The following is a 19,006-nucleotide window of genomic DNA, read 5'->3' as shown; positions in this document are numbered from 1 at the left end:
TTTTCCTATCAATTATAGACAGTTGTTTAAAAAGAACATCATTATGTTGTACTTCATGAATTGTTTTATGTATCAATTCAAGAAATGAATCATAGTTTGTATTACAATAAGAACCTGCATTATTTGCTTTAGTGTAACATTTGTAAGGAACTGTCACATTGCAATTGCTCCAACCAACCTGAACAGTATCATTTTTGTAAAAACACACATTTCCCTTCTGTGGAACAGACAAGTGCAATGCTATTTTATCTTGTGATTTAACAGTTGTGGTGTCATAAATCAAGTTTTCCCAGGTCTCATTGACCCCTAGGGGAACTGCAGTCATTAATATTCCCCAGTATGCTGTCGGTAAAGCTGTACAAATCCAGCAATTCGAAACATTAAAAGTTTCAGCAATTGCTTGGTAAGTGTTAAAGTTTGGGTGCCAGTCTATAAGTAACGCATCACGTTTATTCAGTTCAGCTTGTGTGGCTGGAAAAAGGAAAGGCCACAACAAAAAGATTAATGTCACCAGTACAGTTAACAGGATGATCATGCAATACTTCTCTGGTTGTTCTGCATTCCTGTTTGCTCTGGATTTTATCATTTTTACTCTTGTGGCATAACAGTAACAAGATTTTTATCTAGCTCAAAGTTTTTAACCAGTTTACAGTGTGTCAGCTGAATCCAGAATGCACGCTCCATGATCTTGACTGCAGTGGGTGTTGACAGTAGCACTTGGTATGGCCCTTCCCACTTCAGCGTCGTCCAGTTTTTCTTTTTGATAACTTTCGCCCAGACCCACGTGCCTGGGACTACTGCTGCTTCTGATGGTCTGGTTTGTTCTTTATTTGAAACAGAATTAAACTGCAAAAGGTGTTTAGAATTCAACAATTTCCTCATACACTCAACAAGTGTACAGTCGGCTTCCTGGTCTGGGGGTATGAGAGGTTTCCACTGAGGTATATGATACACTCGTCCAAATAACTTCTCAAAAGGAGTCAATCCCTTTGCATTTGGAACAGTTCTCATGCTCGACAGTGCCAGGGCAGATAGTACACCCAATTTCTATCTGTCTCTTCGATAAATTTCCTTAACTTGTTCTTCAATGTCCCATTGTGCCTCTCTATCAATCATGCAGATTGAGGGTGATACGCATAATGATTTTTTAAAGAAATCCCAAAATACTTGCTCAATTGTTGTATGGTTTGGTTTACAAAATGTGTGCCATTGTCACTGTAGATCTTTTCCGGTATGCCAAATCTAGGAATAATTTCTTTAACAAGGGTTTCCGCAACAGTAGCTGCATCTGGATTTTTGGTCGGAAAAACTTCCACCCATTTGGAAAACATATCTACAATAACAAGACAATACTTCTTGTTTTCACATTTGTTCAGTTCTATGAAATCCATACATATAGCATGGAACGGATACGGTGGTGTAGGGAAACTCCCTTGTTTGGACTTCAACACCCCTTGTGCATGATGTTTATTACAAACATGACATGACAAACAAAAATTTTTAGTGTAGTTTATAAATCCATATGTTGTGTACACTCGGTTCACTAACTGTGCCATCCCCCCTGTTGAGACATGGCATTGCCCATGGCTCAACAAAGCTGCATATCTAAGCAAGTTAGATGGCAATATCGGTTTTCCCTCTTTGGAGATGTACAGCCCTTCCATGAGAATTGCTCGTCGTTTTATCCATCTTTGTTTCTGAACTTGTGTAGTAAGTGTCTGCATTGTTTTTAACATTTCTAAGTCTAAAATCTCAGAAGGTTGTAATTCCTCATTCAAAAGAAATACTTCTAAAGCTGAAGCTGCCTGCTTTGCAGCTGTATCCACCCTTGCATTACCTTTTGAAATTCTATCCTGTCACTTGGTATGAGCTATGCATTTACAAATAGCTACTTTCTGAGGTAACTGAATAGATTCTAAAAGATCTAAAATAAACTGTGCATGACTGATTAGTTTGCCAGTAGATGTTATCATTCCTCGATTTTTCTACTGTTGCGCAAAAACATGTACAGTAGAGAAATCGTACTGGCTATCAGTAAAAACATTCACATATTTACCCTTTGCTAAGGTACATGCCCGTGTTAAGGCAATCAGCTCTGCCGCTTGTGCAGATAAGTTGTCTGGAAAAGATTTTGCTTCTACAATCTCAGTATCAGAAACTACTGCATATCCTACTAGGTTCTGTCTGGTGGGACCCCTTTTGCATGAGCCGTCCACATAGTATGTCACCTCAGCATCATCCAAGGGAACATCCGTAAGATCTTTTCTAGGCAGTGTCTTTTGCTCAATCTCCTGCAGGCAGCTGTGCAGTGTGCCATCTGCAGGAGTTGGAAACAAGGTAGACGGATTCAAAGTCGTGCATCATTCAATTGTCATATGAGGTTGGCTCAACAATATAGTCATACAGGAAAGATGCCTAGCAGGAGAAAGATATGCTACTTTTTCTTGCAGTAAAATAATTGCGACTGCATGAGGCACTCTCAATGTGAGAGTGTGGAACAACACTACTGTGGCCGAAGCCTGCACTGCCATTGCAGCTGTGACTACTGCTTGTACACAGTGGGGTAAAGACCGCACCACTGGGTCCAGTTGTGATGAATAGTATGCAATGGGGCGTTGCTTGTCTCCATGCTGTTGTGTTAGCACTGATGTCATATAACCTTGCTTACAATCTACAGTTTGGAAAAAACATTTATGATAGTTTGGTAATCCTAAAACTAATGAGGATGCTATCAACTGTTTCAATTTGCAGAAAGCAGATTCTGCTTCTGGTGTCCATTGTAATAAATCTTGTGCTGACATAGGCTTCTTGTATATCAAGTTAGTCAGGGGTGCAGATTCCAGAGCATAGTTTGGAATCTAGCTCCGACAAAAATTTGTCGTACCCAGGAAGGACATCATTTCCTTCTTGGTAGCAGGTTTCGGTGCTTGTAAAATCACAATTTTTCTGTCCTCATCTAATGTTCTACCTTTTTTGGATATTACATATCCTAGGTATTTAACTTGCTTTCTCCAAAGCTGCAATTTATTTTTATTTACTTTATGTCCCTGAGTGGCTAAAAATTGTAACAATGGTACAGTGTCCTCTTTACAATCTTGCTGGGTGGGAGCTGCCAGCAGGATGTCATCAACATAAAGTAAAATCTGACTGCCTCTCGGTGGGGTAAATCCCGCCAAGTTGCTTGTCATTTCTTGTGAGAATATTGTTGGACTTTCACAATATCCCTGTGGTAGTCAGGCATATGTGTACCTTTTCCCCTGAAATGTGAATGCAAACCAATGTTGGCTGTCAGGGTGTATCGGTATCGAAAAGAATGCATTGCTGATATCTACCACAGAAAAATACTTCTGCTGAGGTTTTAAATCATTCAACAGGGTGTGTGGACCTGGCACCATAGGTGCTGTTGGTATTACTGCGTCATTTACAGCTTGTAAATCTTGGACCATACACCATTCTCCGTTTGCTTTTCTAACAGGAAATAAGGGTGTGTTACATGGTGAATCAGGAGATTCAACCAGTACTCCTTCCTTAAGTAAAGCTGCTATGATAGGTTTGATTCCTACCTCTGCATCTTTTCTTAAGGGATACTGTCTCTTTTGCGGTCTAAATGCTGACTTTGGTGTGATAGTAACTGGTCCTGCTGTACGAATAAGACCTACATCTGATTTGCCTGTCGACCAGAGAGTTTCTGGTATGCTTTGTAAGGCATCCTCTTCCTCTTCTGATAAGAGTGCTAATCAGCTGTCCTCGCTAGACTGCAAGTGTACAGCTGGCTGTGTCTGTGTTATCCAATTTAACTTCTGCTTTAGTACTCCCTGTTCTGACAGTTCTAACTCTGTCTGTTTTCCCATCTCGTGACTTTTCTCCTAGGTCTGCCCATTTTGCATTTTTGTCCTTAGTTAAGCTTACATGTGGTAATCGATTAGATTTATAAAGTGCAAAGAACTCCTGGGGTAATGAACAGCTAACTACACTGTTCCCTTTTATGTCCCATTACTGATTACGTAATACTAACCTGTTTGCACGGTTTCTAAACAACTCTTGCTCATATTCTTTATCAGGTCCTGATGTGCTACAATACTACAGAGTACAGTGCAACAAATGTTGTTTATTAATGTCAAGGGAGGGGAACTTGCTGATGGCTACATTCATCAGCTCTTGATTACTGCCCCTGGACCAGTCGTAACCAAGTCCTGGCTGTACCAATAAAATGTTTCACCCTCCAATCGCACTGCAAAAGTATCAATTTGTTGCTGTGCTTCCATACCCTGCATAGTTGGAACTACTGCTATGCCAAATAGCTGCATGAGGTCTCAGCCCAAGAGGTTTACTGGGCATTTTGCAGGAACAACAATTTTGCTTTTCTGGGTTAATCCTGAAACAGGATCAGTTATTACGATGTTATGGGAGAGGGGCTCCCGATACAGCTGTCCATTAGCTGCTTTCACTAATATGTAATCAGGTGACTCTGAGTTCTCTGGCAGTTTGGAGGGATGTACCAGGGTCCGTGATGCCCCTGAGTCACACAAAAATGTGACTTCCCTCCCTTCTACCAGGAATGTGACTTCTGGTTTTGTGTCTGCTAAATAGATCTCCAAGCTCAATAAAGCTAAGTCTAAAATTTCATTTTCTTCACTATCCGTGAGTTCATGTACTTCCTCTATTTCTTCTGTCATATTCTCTACTCCCTCTATCACATTCTCAGTTGTCCTTTCTCCACTATCCCCTTCTAGTGATTCCTGACTACCATATAGTCAGTCCTCACCCTCCTTATCTTCCGTAGTTGCTTTCTTGTTTTTCTTGCAATCCCTTGCCAAGTGTCCCTTTTTACCGCATTTAAAGCACTCCCCCCCTTTTCTTTCACCCTTCAAAGTCCTCTGATCGTTGATCAGATTGTTTGTTTCCCTGGGCATTTTTCTTGCCCTTTTGCCGGACTGTACTACATATACTTCTGCTCCATCTTCTACAGAAAATACTTGGGCTTTCTTTTCTTTTTGCTATTAAAATGCCTCTCGGCATGCCTAGCATATTCAAGTAACGACTGTAACCTGCTTGTACGATGATCTACCATGTGCTTTGTAATAAAGCTGCTTATGGGTGCAATACTGCCTTTTAAAAATGCATTCTTTAACTGCTGTTCATATGGGGAATCATGTGTTTGATCTTTAGGTACCTGCATTCCACAATGGTTATTAAAACACTCTAATAATCTAGCATAATATCGGTCAACAGTTTAACCTTCTTGTTGGATGCATTTATTAATGCAAGTCCAGTCTGCCCTAGGCTTCCATTTCTCAGAGATTCGGTCTGTAAGACCTTTCACTCTGTCGTCTAGCTCTGCGCTACAATGTGGGAGGGTTTTGTGTTCTGCGTCATGGGGATTCCAGTTGCCACTGATCATGTGCCAATCTGGTCCCACGATTTGTCTGGCTACTTTTTCTACTTCTTCTCCATTTAAGTTATAACTTACCCTTATGCCTTGTAGGTCTTCTAAAAATTTTCTAAAATTAACTTTTGGATGGGGAATTCCCTCAGTGGCTTTCCGGATATCTTCTGGTGTCCAAGGTCTGTACACTAAGAGAGTTGGGTCCTGTCCTTCTTGTCCTGCCTGAGCATTAGGTACTTCTATAAGTGGGCATATTTCTTCTTCACTCATATATCGCAAACTTCTACCCATTTGATATAACTCAATGTCCCCTTTTGAGTTTCCTGCCCGTGTTCAAGACCTGGTCTCGACGGGATCTCTAACAAACAGTGTTGCTTTTGTAGTGTCTCTACTTACAGTGATAGCAGGATATCACAGGGGTGGACTAACTTGTTCACTTGCCTCATATACTGGTAAGGGAGGTGGAGGGGCTGATGCTATTACTAAGTTATTGTCCTCTCTATCTAAAAACATTGCTTTTGAATTATTATTCTTTTGTTCCCTACGGTTTGCTTCCTCAATCCACCTGTGTGCCTGAGGAATTCCTAATTTACGTTGCTTTTTTACCTGACCTCTGGAATCAGTTTTAAGCTGTTTGACAAGTTTAACAAGTGAGGATTTTTCTAATTTACCATCAAATTCATACTTATTAACCCATTTTGAGTAGTATTTAATATTATCGGCACGCTGTGATTGCATATATTTCGCGTCTTCGGTTAACGGTGGAGTTTGGGATCTTTTTGTGCACTTATTTCCCATTTTGTTCTTACCTTAAAAATGTTATGTAACCCTTCTTATCTTTTACGTGGTACCATGGGATTTGTTATAGTCTCCCCAGAATGACTACCTTACCCATTCTGTTTCCCTGATCTATGACAAGACAAGCAATCTTTTTGTCCCTGACAAAACAAGGCAAATCTAGTCCCTGATCTAAAACAGAAAAAGGTAAATCTCACCTTACCTGAGCCCTCGTGATTGATCACCTGGTTCGAGGTAAAACACCCTTCAGTTACAGATCAGAAAGTGGCTGGCCTCTTTTGTAAGACACTTCAGTCGGAGGTCTTTTCATGCCACCTGGCCTGTCTGATCCGGGCGAAGTGGAGGTTTCCGGCTCAAAGGACCAATCTATCAAAGGAAAAACTTCAAAGACCAATACACGTAAGGTTCAGGTTAAGGCACTTTAATTCTTGCGGCAAGGAGACAAAAACATGCATGCAAAAATACAGAGTTTGTCTGGTCTGTAACAGGAAATGAAGCCATTCTTATACTGTTTACAAGACATTGCCTTGTGAAGGTGGCGTAATCAAATACAAGCCTACAATATTGTTTTTCACGGCAGATGTTCAATATTTTCTGCTGATATTACATTACATTTCTAGATTTGTGAGAAACTTTTCTTGAAAGATAACATGGCCTCGAAGACCACTAGCTAGTTACAATTATTTCTACAGTGCTGTGTTACATTTCAAGGTACTCTACTTATTCAAGCACAAAGCAAACACAGATTATAGTTCATATTCTTCAAGCAGTCTTTGTTCGACTTATCTATTCTTCCTGCAGCTGTGTATGTTCTCGTAGCACAGACAGGGCTAATTGTCTAAGTTTAATAACATTATAGAAAGCAGTATTGTTCTATTCATTATTTTCCTGACCTAGCAGAAAGCATCTGCTTCTCAGTAAATTTCCTAAGGCATAAACAAGATTTTAGCTGTGCTGACAAAATACAAGGTCAGAAAGCATTCTGCAGTTTATATGGATTTATGCAGTATGAAATAGAATAAATGTGTTAACCCTTATGGGCCTCCTAAAAGCACTAATACACACATTAATACATATTTTTCTAACATTCACATATTTTAGTCTTTCATAATAACTTAAATTGTCACATCCTCCCATAATAAGTCTCCATGCTGTTCTTAAAAATATCTAAACTAGTACTTGCTTTACTGTAATTTGGTAGTCTGTTCCGTTCATCAGCTACTCTGTCAGAGAACCAATTAGTGTACTTCTCATTCCTATAGAATCTTCTACATAGGCTGTCTGATGATTCTATACTACTTTTTGATAACCCCAAACATTCCCAGAGGTAGTCTCTAAATTCCCTATATACCTGAATAAGATCTTCTCTTAGATGTCTGTAAGAGACACTGTACAAGTTCACATATTTTAGTTTTTCATAATAACTTAAATTGTCACATCCATGGATGCCCTTGGTATATTTTCGCTGTACTCTTTCCAGTTTACTCATAATTGCTTTCTTATAAGGTTTCCATATTATTATTCCATACTCAAGTTTGGGTCTAATGTAAATAACAAACAATGACCTCATCATTTTTGACTTCATAGACATTATAAATATTTTATACAACTTATAGTTCTATAGCTATCATTAACCAACTGTTTGATATGACTAGAAAAACTCATAGCTGGATCTAACCATATACCCAGGTCCTTCAATGAGTCTACAGTTTCAATCACTGTGTGCTGTATTAAATATTCATCTTTCAATTTATGTCTCCCAAATCTCATATGATTAGTTTTTGATGTATCTATCAGCATATTATTCTCCTGTGCTAAATTGTCAATTTAGTCAAGTTATTTTGCAGACATGCCTTATCTGTAACATATGTTGTCAGTGTACCTAATTTCAGGTCATCTGAATATAGACTGTAGAACACCTCAGATAAAAAAGTTAAGTCTGAAAGATACAATCTAAATAAGTAAGGGTCTAGGACAGAGCTTTGTGGGACACCCTGACTGTAACCAAGGAATTCACCTGCCCAGTTGCTTTATGATATTTGCCATGTCGTATTTGTAAGCCATGCAGCTATCCATCTTATCAAGAGTACGTCAATTCCTAGTTGTTCTAATTTATTGATCAGTGTTTTGTATATGACACTGTCAAATGCTAAAGTTAAATATATATCAATTACATCACAGCACAGTTTTTCATTCATAGCTATTATGTTATTGTTGTAGAACATCCAGTTACAGGTGGTAATAGATCTATTTTCAACACAGGCATGCTGATATATGGTTTTAGGTCCCAGCCTGTCCATTTCTGACAAGAACTTATCCAATATTATCTTCTCCATTATTTTTTCACAACATGAAAGTAGACTTAAGGGTCTTAATGACTCTGGGTTTGTCCTCCGCTCTCCCTTAAAGACAGGTTTAATAAGTGCATGTCTCCAATTTTGTGGAATCTCCCTTTATTTATATGAACTATGAATAATAGATATAATGGTACCATACGTTCTTGCTGAAGTGTTCTCAGGTCATTGTTATTAATTCCATCTCCTCCCTGTGCTTTGTTTGGATCCAGTTTGTGCATTCTTTTTCAATATATTCCATTATCTAAGGTTACCTTGATGTGACTAGGGCAACGTATTACCCCTTTTGTGAAGCCAAACTGTTTTACATAAGATTTTGTAAATATCTCTATAATCTGTTATGTCATAGAATACATTTTAGAAACTGCACACAGTTTATCAGTTTGTATGTCTTTACTCCTTCCACATCTTATGTATCTATAAAAAAGGTTTCCTATTATGCTCAATATCTTTATATAAATTTTCTTAAAATTTTTCTTGATGTTGTCTCACACTATGCTTAGTCTGTTTGTCTAGCTTGTTTATTTCAGTTTACAAAGTTGTAGCTCAACCTCTCTTCCATTTCTTATATTTTTTGTCTCTCATCTTAATCAGATCTTGTTCTTATTAGTCGTTGCCCGTTAGACTCTCAGTTAGAGCATCTTCTGTGTGGCGACATGTGTGAATGGGCGTTCCTTCGTTGAAGGTTGTGTGTTAGGCCCGGCAAGCCAGCACGTAAAAATTTACTGACAATCATTAGCAGACCGGAGTTCCGCTGTGGCGACCCCTAACCGGGAAAAGCCGAAAGACACAAATAAAAGTTCTTATGGAAATATATCGCCTGATGTTATATGCCTAGATCCTGATTTTAAACATTTTTTTGATATGGTGCTGATATGATAATGATAAAAAGTATCAAGCACAAGCCTCACAAAATGACGCCTTTACCTCAGCCATAAATCTTAAATAAGCTGGATCTTTTTTTCTTTCTATATTCAAAGTAAGATAGGGGCCAGTGAGGACACCACCTCCCCAAATAATAAAGAATTAATCCACATAATTTCCAAATAGGAATAATATGAGAAGCACCCATATTTAGTATAACCAACAATGGATAGTCATTAGTTAATAACCAGGTACTTATCCTTTTTAGCAGTTTCTAGGTGCAACGCATCACCTCAAGATCAATACACATAAGAAAAGTAAGGAAGAATAACCCCACGTGCCAATCATTTATTTACTTATTTACATTTGATGGACATGCATGTCTAACTAGGTATACCTATTTTCTGTGTATGTCTAGGGAGAAAAGGCAGATAAAGAGTTGTTAAACATACTTAAATATTAAGCTCATAGGTGATTACTAGACTGATGACACCTAGGGGTCTTTTGTAGCCTGGCCTCCTTCTCAAGATGAGAATCAAACCCTGTGATTAGTGTCTGATAGGTAAATACCTTAACCATCTAACCAACTGCTACACACCAGTTTCCCTTAAATATATAGTACTTCGAGTTGTCTGCGCTTTATTAACTATATTGTTATATATTCATGGAATGGATTCAAGAAATTGACATTTCCAAAGAAGTTTTAGATGAGAATTTCTTAAATCCATTTTTAGAACTCATACCAGTTAAAAAATGATTATGTCAGTACAAACAATCTGATAGCTTTTAAAGCTGCTGGTTGTTTAGAGATTTTTTTAAAGCTGCTGGTTGGTTAGAGATGTTTTTTAAAGCTGCTGGTTGATTAGAGATGCAGTTGTCTGCACCTTTATGAAGTGCCAAAGAGGTTTTAAAGCTATTCATTGATTAGAGGTGCATTTTAATTCTGAAAAGTGTGTTACAGGTTTCAAAAGTTTCAAAACTGTCTGCAGGTTTTTGGTGCAGTTCTGCTGCGACTGTCATGTCTGTGTGGCAGTGAGAGGCTTCCTTAGTTATAACAGCAAGGCTCATATGAAAGAACTTTGCTCTATCCAGTTTCTTTTAGCTGGACTTGCACATATAAACATGATAATAACAATGTTATTCTTCTTTCACTTTCAGTGTATAATCAGATTGCTGTATGTTAAACTGTTATAAAGATTTAATAAACATTTAATCTTGGCAATTATTATTCAGAAATTTAAGCAATAACTTATTGGATAAACAAATAAATTTAGCCCAACAATAACTTTTCCCCCTTTTGCATGCCATCTAACAGAAAATCAGCTGCCTAACTGCACCATTTTTACCTTGAATGTCCCCAGTACTGTCCCCTGTGCTGAGGTAGCACCAATGGTGGGGAAGTAAGAGGAGCTAGGGCAGAGCAGCTGGCAGCATCACATATGCTGTCTTGCATGCCAGGGGATTTTGGATTCCCCATCTGGGCAGAGCTACTAAAATCACGTGTATAACCATATGTGATGTTATCCCCTCCTCCATCAATGCTGACATGCAAAGGTATTCTGCTGAATGATTTTGACAGTCCCCATCATTAGAGATGTGTTCTATTGCAAGCAGAAATCCCCTTCCTGGCAAAGGCATGCGAACAAAACTTCACCTTTCCACACTTCACACCATGCTCCTCCATAGCCAGAGCCATTACTCAAACTCAGGTCAGCTGTATTACAGTCAGGGCCCCATTCCTCGATGACATAGCGCTGTTCTTTGTTGGTCTATACTGGCAGGTTTCACTAGAGTGCTATCCAATCTTAACAAGTGAAGCAGGAGGTGCTTAACTATTGTTAGGACTCGGTCTCATGCTATAGAAGGCTTAACTGATTTGTTTTTATCAGGATTTTGGAGAGTAATCACCACACTCCATGAACTACAGAACTGTTAGAGCTACCAACCTTAAATGTTTAAACATTCTATTTCCTATCAAAAGACGTTAAATGTAACTAAGATGGTAATGATGAATATGAGGCTGCTGCTGCTGCTGATGATGATGGTGAAACATGCTACTTGCAATATTATATGAAATGGATCAGAGATATGATGGCCTTTTGATGTAGACAGGTCAGCAACTACAGCTTTATTAAGTGCTGAGGCACTGCTACAGCAAAGATATTGTCTTAAGCCCTTAAAGGATTTTGATATGGAGAGTGGATTTTATTTATTTATTTTTTTGCAGACAGGCTATGAACTCAATGAAAATAATCAGTTATAATTCCTAATTTATTGTTGATTTCATGGTCTTTTAGTAAAGTTACTTCTTGGTTAGTTGTAAATATATACACCCAGTAATATACATAACCCTTGCTGTCATAAAACAATCACAGTAGTGGACATAGTGGCTTTCTGGGTTGACCACAGTTTTCGTGATATGTATTGCTGTATGCCAGAAGTAATGGATCACCTTCAGAGCTGATTTTAGAATGCAGTGAAAGATGATAATGTTGAATGTGTGTGTGTGTGTGTGTGTGTGTGTGTGTGTGTGTGTGTGTGTGTGTGTGTGTGTGTGTGTGTGTGTGTGTGTGTGTGTGTGTGTGTGTGTGTGTGTGTGTGTGTGTCCTACATTGGAAAATAAAACACAATATAATATTGGACACAAAAGATAACAAGTCTACCTGTAAACTATAGGTTCCATTTTGCATACACATCTTCAGAAAGTATCAAACTAATACCCTACAGTCATAACTCAGGAACTGAATTGTTTCTTTCACTAGTTAACAGTCTTATAATGATAGTGTAATGGTTTGTGAAAATGTTGTGGCAATGTAATTTTTTTTACTAAGTTTTTTTAAAGAGTTACTGGTCTGACATTTTAAATTAATTAACTAAATAGCTTTCAGGTTTTTAAAAAAAAATGCCAGTTTCTAGATAGGTTTGTGACATTGCAAGTTATATGTGGCTATTATGCAATACTTTCTGATTGCCTGTTGAAGTAAACTGAGAGGCCTGATCCAGTATATAAGGCATAGTGAGCTGAGTGAAGTGAAGCGAAGTAAAGTTCCAGCTACGAGTCAAAGAGTATGCGCGGTGCCAAAGGCAGCAGGCAAATTTCAGTCAGTGTTGAATATGATGTGTGAACTGTAAGAATGAATAAGTAGCAGTGGAAGTATCGACAAATCAAGGACGCTCTAAGGTGGACAAGAAGTCACAGTGGGACAGATGGGATACTATTAGAGGTTTGAAACCATTTTGTTGAATGAATGATGATGATGTGATACATTTGTTACACCCAATACTGTTGCTACATGAGTATTTCTGGGTAAGCAGACAGATCTTATGAGGTATTGTATAGTATATCTTGTGCAAAGTGATCTTAACTAATTACAGCCGAATGCTCCTCCAGGCATCTTCTGCAGTTAACTCCTACTGTGCCTCTAGGCATCAAATATTGATTGTTCATATTTGCATTAATAATTCCAAAACCATGTTACTTACAAGGCACCAGGATATTTTGTCTTGAAGCATATGTGATGGCAAACACAACTGTATTGATATTTTATCTCTCTCAATGAGTATTTTCTAGAACTGTAAGGTGATAACTTCATTTTTTAAAGGCTTAAGCCATGCCCACTGGGAGTTAAAGGCACACACTCAAAAGAGCTGTACCGGAGGGAATGAGTTAAGAGTACAATGTGTTGGGGTTACATTCCTGTATTTTCATTAGAATGTGAGTAATTCTGGCAGTATTAAAAGCTGATAGTCTGGGGTGTTGTGTAGAGTACCTTGTTTACCATCATTTTCTAGATACTACATCCTGGGTGTTTGAACTCATTGCTTTACTCAGCAAGTACAGTAATACAGATGCACTGTAACTCCACAAACAAAATCTGGGAAGGTTTATATGTAATCATTTGGAGTGCTCTATTGTATAGCTATTTAAGAAATAGCCTTTAGGGTTATTGCAATATATATTAACCATTTCAACAGGCAGTATTGTCACTGATAGATGAATGAAGAGGCTGAAGCATACGGTGCATTTTCATTGCAAGCTTTACTTCGAGTGAACTGGAAAATGGTGATTACATGACGCACATTTGTACTGCTGTTAACTATATGCTGCTTTTGTTTAGAATAAATATATAAGAAATATACTGAGGCATAGTCCTGATTTACATACATCAATCTGAAATACTACACAATACCTACATTATGACTGTGCAATAACCACACTAGCATGTCAGTCTTATTGTCTTTTATACACTATGTGCTGTCACTGATTGTAGTCCATTTATAATCAACCTACTAGAGCTGGAGTATTGTCTAGGCAATCATCACTTTTGTTTAGAATTACCTGGTTCAGCTTTTTTATTAAAATATCATCTATATGATTTATATGAAATTAAATTGTAGCTTTACTAGTAACTGAGTGATCTGCTTTCTGAAGTGCAGTAGCAACATTTGCATATTTTCTTCGTTAGAGAAGGTGAAAAGGTTCATTATTGTTACACTGTAACCTCCTGATATAATGGCATAGTTGATGAAAGAGCATCCCTATTATGCATTCTTCGAGTGCTTCCTGCTTCTTATATAGATTGGAAAAGCTAAAACTGTTACATAAAAGGATCTCACTTTTTACATTTACAAACAGTTGCTGGATATGATCCTTTTGTGCAATTATTACATAATCAGTATTCATTCTTATGCATCTCCATCCTTTGAAATAACTGAATTTATTGCACTTCTTTGATAATAATACTACTTCTATTTGCATTGATTTTCTTTTAACATATCTCTTTCTGTCCTTTGATTTTACAGCATTTACAATGAGTAGATTGCAGGAAGCATTCAGTTGTTTACCCAAATACTACTGTTCAAGCCATGTGCTTTGTAGTGGCAAATTCCAATGCTCAAGTACGAGATAACAATCCAAATATGTAGAGCTCTCAAATTCTCCTGGAAAATAAGCATCTGGCAGTCATACCTTTCATATTTTGTTATTATCTGGGTATTAAATCATAAGGCTGACTTCACCAGGAAAACAAAACATCTTAGTGGACTTGCAAGAATACAAAGTCTTTCAAGTGCTGACAATTTACAAGTCTTGCAAGAAACAGAGGTTGTCACTGGTGATTACATTCATCATGGTATACAGTCTCTTCATCACTCAAAATGTCCAGGGCATCCACTGCTGCAACCATCTCAAACGGTTGCTTCTTCTCAGATGGGGTGCTCTGGCCTGAGGATAGTCTTCTTTTTGTAAAGATATTTCCAGACTCCCCTGGACCTTCTAATAACTGTTGACTTGGACTAAGTTGCTCTCTCTTTACATATACACACACTTGCAATCATTTCCATCTATCTCCCTTAAAGGGGTAGTAACAACTTGCAGTTCCATATGCTTTTATAACACATCAAAAAAGATATCACAGTCCTTGTCAATATGTATCATAAAGAAGACAAAAAGCAGTCAGTTATTTCCTCATTGTTTTACTCACAATCTTATATAAAAGTGGTCTTTCTGATACCTTCAATGACCTTTCTTTGGTGGTAATCAACATACATTGTTCCACCATTTGTAGAGTTCTGTGAAGCTGCCCATTGTTTTATGGATAGCACTGGAAACAATTGTCTCAAGCTCTGTGGATCATTCTCTGATACAACTTTATCAAGTATTCCATGATCAGAAAAATGTATTTAAAGGCAACTATCACATTAGGGTTCATATTGCTTTCTACTTGTGCAATTCTGGGATATTCTGAGTAATTATCTACACAATAAAAATAATTATTCTCTTTTTTTTTGCTTTTGCAACCCTTTTCCCTGCTGAACATCATCCACCCTGTTACCTATGGAACCCATTCATTCCAAACCAGGACAAGAACCATCTCTGGCCCATTAATTCCTCTATGAGGTAAAGGCCTATCACAGGGCCATAATTCAGTCAGATATTGGGACCCCCCTCCAGAAACAAAAGCTCCTTACACCACTTGGCAGATTCTGAGGGATACTAATACTGCCAGTCTATGAGAAAGGATCATGCAAGCTTCATTGAGCGACTTCACCCTGACCTTCATGGCTACACCATGACAGCACACCCCTGTGGATAACACTGTGGGAATACACCATCCAGAACTCCCACTGGGTGTGACCTAAACATCATGAAAATCCATCTCTGTCCCCCAATATGGGCGAGACATATGCCACTCACTCCCAACCTGTCATCCTGTTTCCTTCAGCTTATATACCCACTAACTGAATATGGGTTACCTGGGTCACATTTAGGGCTTTATCCCTCTGCACCACAGAAGGGTAAGTAGTGATGCTCTTTACATTGAAACAAAGCATTGCCTACTTTCAGACATAGAATTCTTGATATTTTATCTGATGCCATCACTTTCTGTGGATTCTAATTACAAAAAAATGTATTGTAAATGTGATATGTCTAAATTCGTTTTACATTAGTTCTAGTATTTTGGGCAAGTATTTAATATCTTGGTCTCCTTTTTAGTATCTAACACTTCCCAGGTGTGATGCATGAATCTTTTGACGTATCAATTTCCATACTTACCTTGGAGTCACGGTTTTACTTTTATTGAGCATCAAGCCTTGTACACATAAAAGGTCATCACAATAATACTTTTCTTTAAGTTGTACTTTTTTGTTTTCCATGGTACTTTTTAATGTTTGTATTGTACTGGTTGAAACACTTCACTATGAAATTAGCCATAAAGCATTTAAATCTTTATTACAGCAAATCTTATTGTATTCTGGAGGGTAAGCTTGTTAAGTCTATCTGCTAAATGCACCTGAACCTGTATATCATATTCACAAAAGTTCAGTAATATTGTTTACAGTCTTAACAGAGCCTTATGGAGGATTTTCTTGAAAATATTTTGTAATAGCTTGTAATCAGATTCCACTCTTACAGATTTGCCATACATATAATCATGACATTTCTGACAGACATAAATAGTTGTTAACATTTCTTACTCAGTGCATACCTTATCTATGCTTCCAGCAAAGCTCATGACCAAGGGAGCCCGAAGGATTTTTTGCAGGGGGGTGCAAACCCAGAGCCCCACCCACACAGCCCCAGAGCCCCACCCATACAACCCCACCCCCTCCGCCCATGCAGCCATTCCAGTGTCCCATTACTTGGATATTTCTCCCCATTTGTCATAGACACTGTTCAAGTCTCTCAGTGTGCATACTGATTTATGCTTTACTTCTACAATGATTACAGATATTTAGATTTCTTTTACAACTTTTATTTCAAATTTTATAGCACAAACACTGACAGACATTTACTAAACTTAAACAAAGCAATAGTCTTACAATGAAAACAGAACTTAGCATTAAAATCTCTGCAGAAGTAAAAGTCATCTGAATAATTCCATGTTAAAGAAATCTGAAACCAATGAAGAGGTTGTTGCTAGAAAACAACTTTATATTTCAGTGTTTCGTTTACAAATTCAGTGCCTGTTGCCCTTGAAGAATAAATTGCCTATGTTACACTAAAAGAAATGGTAAGCTGATATATTGCAATAGGAATGTGTGGCAAGTTATAAAACAGGTTCATAGTTATTAGGTGTCTCATCCAAAGGAGGACATACTAAGGACTGCAGTACCATACCCCCTTAAAATACAAGTGCATATGCTGTAGGAATAGAACCTACAGCACTTTGCATCAAGATGCAAGAATGCGACCTGGTGTGCTAACACTGCTGTAAAATTCTAGACCACAATAATTATACCATTTGCTAAACAAAACAGTTGCACATTTTAAGCAGACTTAGCATGAGCAGCAGTAAACTTCTCTTCCCTTGAGCTCACAATTCCTTGAAAATGCACTTGAATTTATTTCCAGCTGCTAGATCTAACTAGGGCATTTCTCTCTCTCTCTCTCTCTCACACACACACACGCACACACACACACACACACACACACACACACACACACACACACACACACACACACACACAAACACACACACACACACACACACACACACACACACACACACACACACCTCAACTTCTTAGTGCAAGAAATTTGGACAAAGCCTAAAATAAACAGGGATAGATTATAAATATTGCTTTCATGAACTTATAAAATTGCTAGAAAAACAGGATTTGTGCTGGTATGCATTTTTCTAAAGGCTATTATGTCTAAAACTATTTAGCAACTTAAATTTTTTAAGAGGAATATGGGGCAAAATTCTGGACATTCTGCAAAAACCTGGACAGCTGAGGGGTATGCTTCCTCCCTTTTGTACACACACACACACACACACACACACACACACACACACACACACACACAGGCCCCAAACTAGGGACACATTTAGAAAGTTGCTAGAATAACAGGATTTGTTTTATTCCTGAAGGATATCAAGTCTGAAACTCAAATGCATGTCATTTATTTAGTAACTTTAATCCTTAGCTCATCCCAGTGATTTGTCAAAAACAGAATTTTAATGAGGAACAGAACAAAATATAATGCAAAAATCTGGACATTCTGTGAAAATCTGTACAGTTGAGAGGTATGAGTCACACACATTCATCCCCCTACCGCCTTAGAAAGTGGATAGAACAACATGCTTTGCATTAGTATGCATTTTCTGAAAGAGATGAAGTCTAAAGCTCAAATGTCTGCCATTATTTTCTGTCCTCAATGATTTGCCAGAAAAACACAATTTTATGAGAAAGAAACCGAAAATATGAGGAAAAAATCTGGATAATTGCACGGTATGAACCCCCCCCCCCAACACACACATTCACACTCCTACCTCCCTCTTTCTCTGTCACCGCGGTCAGTAACATTCTCACAGGGCTCTTACACCCCAAATCACCAACAATGTCTCTGTTATCAGGACAAACTCTACATTAACATTTTCCATAGACAACCTACACATGTAATGGAGACTAAAGACATCCTGTATTTTTAAGCAATGGCTTAAGCTCCATGAATGCTTCTGCCATCAAGAAAAACTTCCACATTAGCATTTTCTTGGATATCAAATGCTAGTCTATCCTCAAAAAATTAAGTAAAACTAAAATGCATTACATTTTTTTCCCAAGACTAAGCATGTATCTCTAAGGAGTATGTCTTTCTTTTGAGGAGAAAGCTTTATCAAATCACACACACACACACACACACACACACACACACACTGTACCTGTCAGTCTCTTAGCACAAGTAATCTGGACAAAGCCTGTTATAATGTTGGGGACAAAGGCCCTAAACTAGGGACACATTTAGAAAGTTGCTAGAATAAAAGACTTTGCGTTAGAATGCATTTTCTGAAACATACGAAGTCTGAAACTGAAATGAATGTAATTATTTATTAACGTTAATCCTTAGCTCATCAAAAAAATATAGAATTTTCATGAGGAATAGACCAAAAATGTAAGGTAAAAATCTGGACATTCTGTGAAAATCTGTACAGTTCAGAGGTATGAGTCACACATATAAATCCCACCTCCTTAGAAAGTGGATAGAACAAATATTTTGGGTTTCTAATACTGTGACAGGAATATACCCCATTCTTAAGTCAAAGTACAATGAAAGTTCATGAAATCATACTGTTTCAGTCTTTGATGTCAGCCAAAAGTG

Source organism: Protopterus annectens, chromosome 5.part0, assembly GCF_019279795.1.
Source record: "Protopterus annectens isolate FY-2018-M chromosome 5.part0, PAN1.0, whole genome shotgun sequence".
Classification (NCBI taxonomy): Eukaryota; Metazoa; Chordata; order Ceratodontiformes; family Protopteridae; genus Protopterus; species Protopterus annectens.
Note: the sequence above shows the minus strand (reverse complement) of the source record.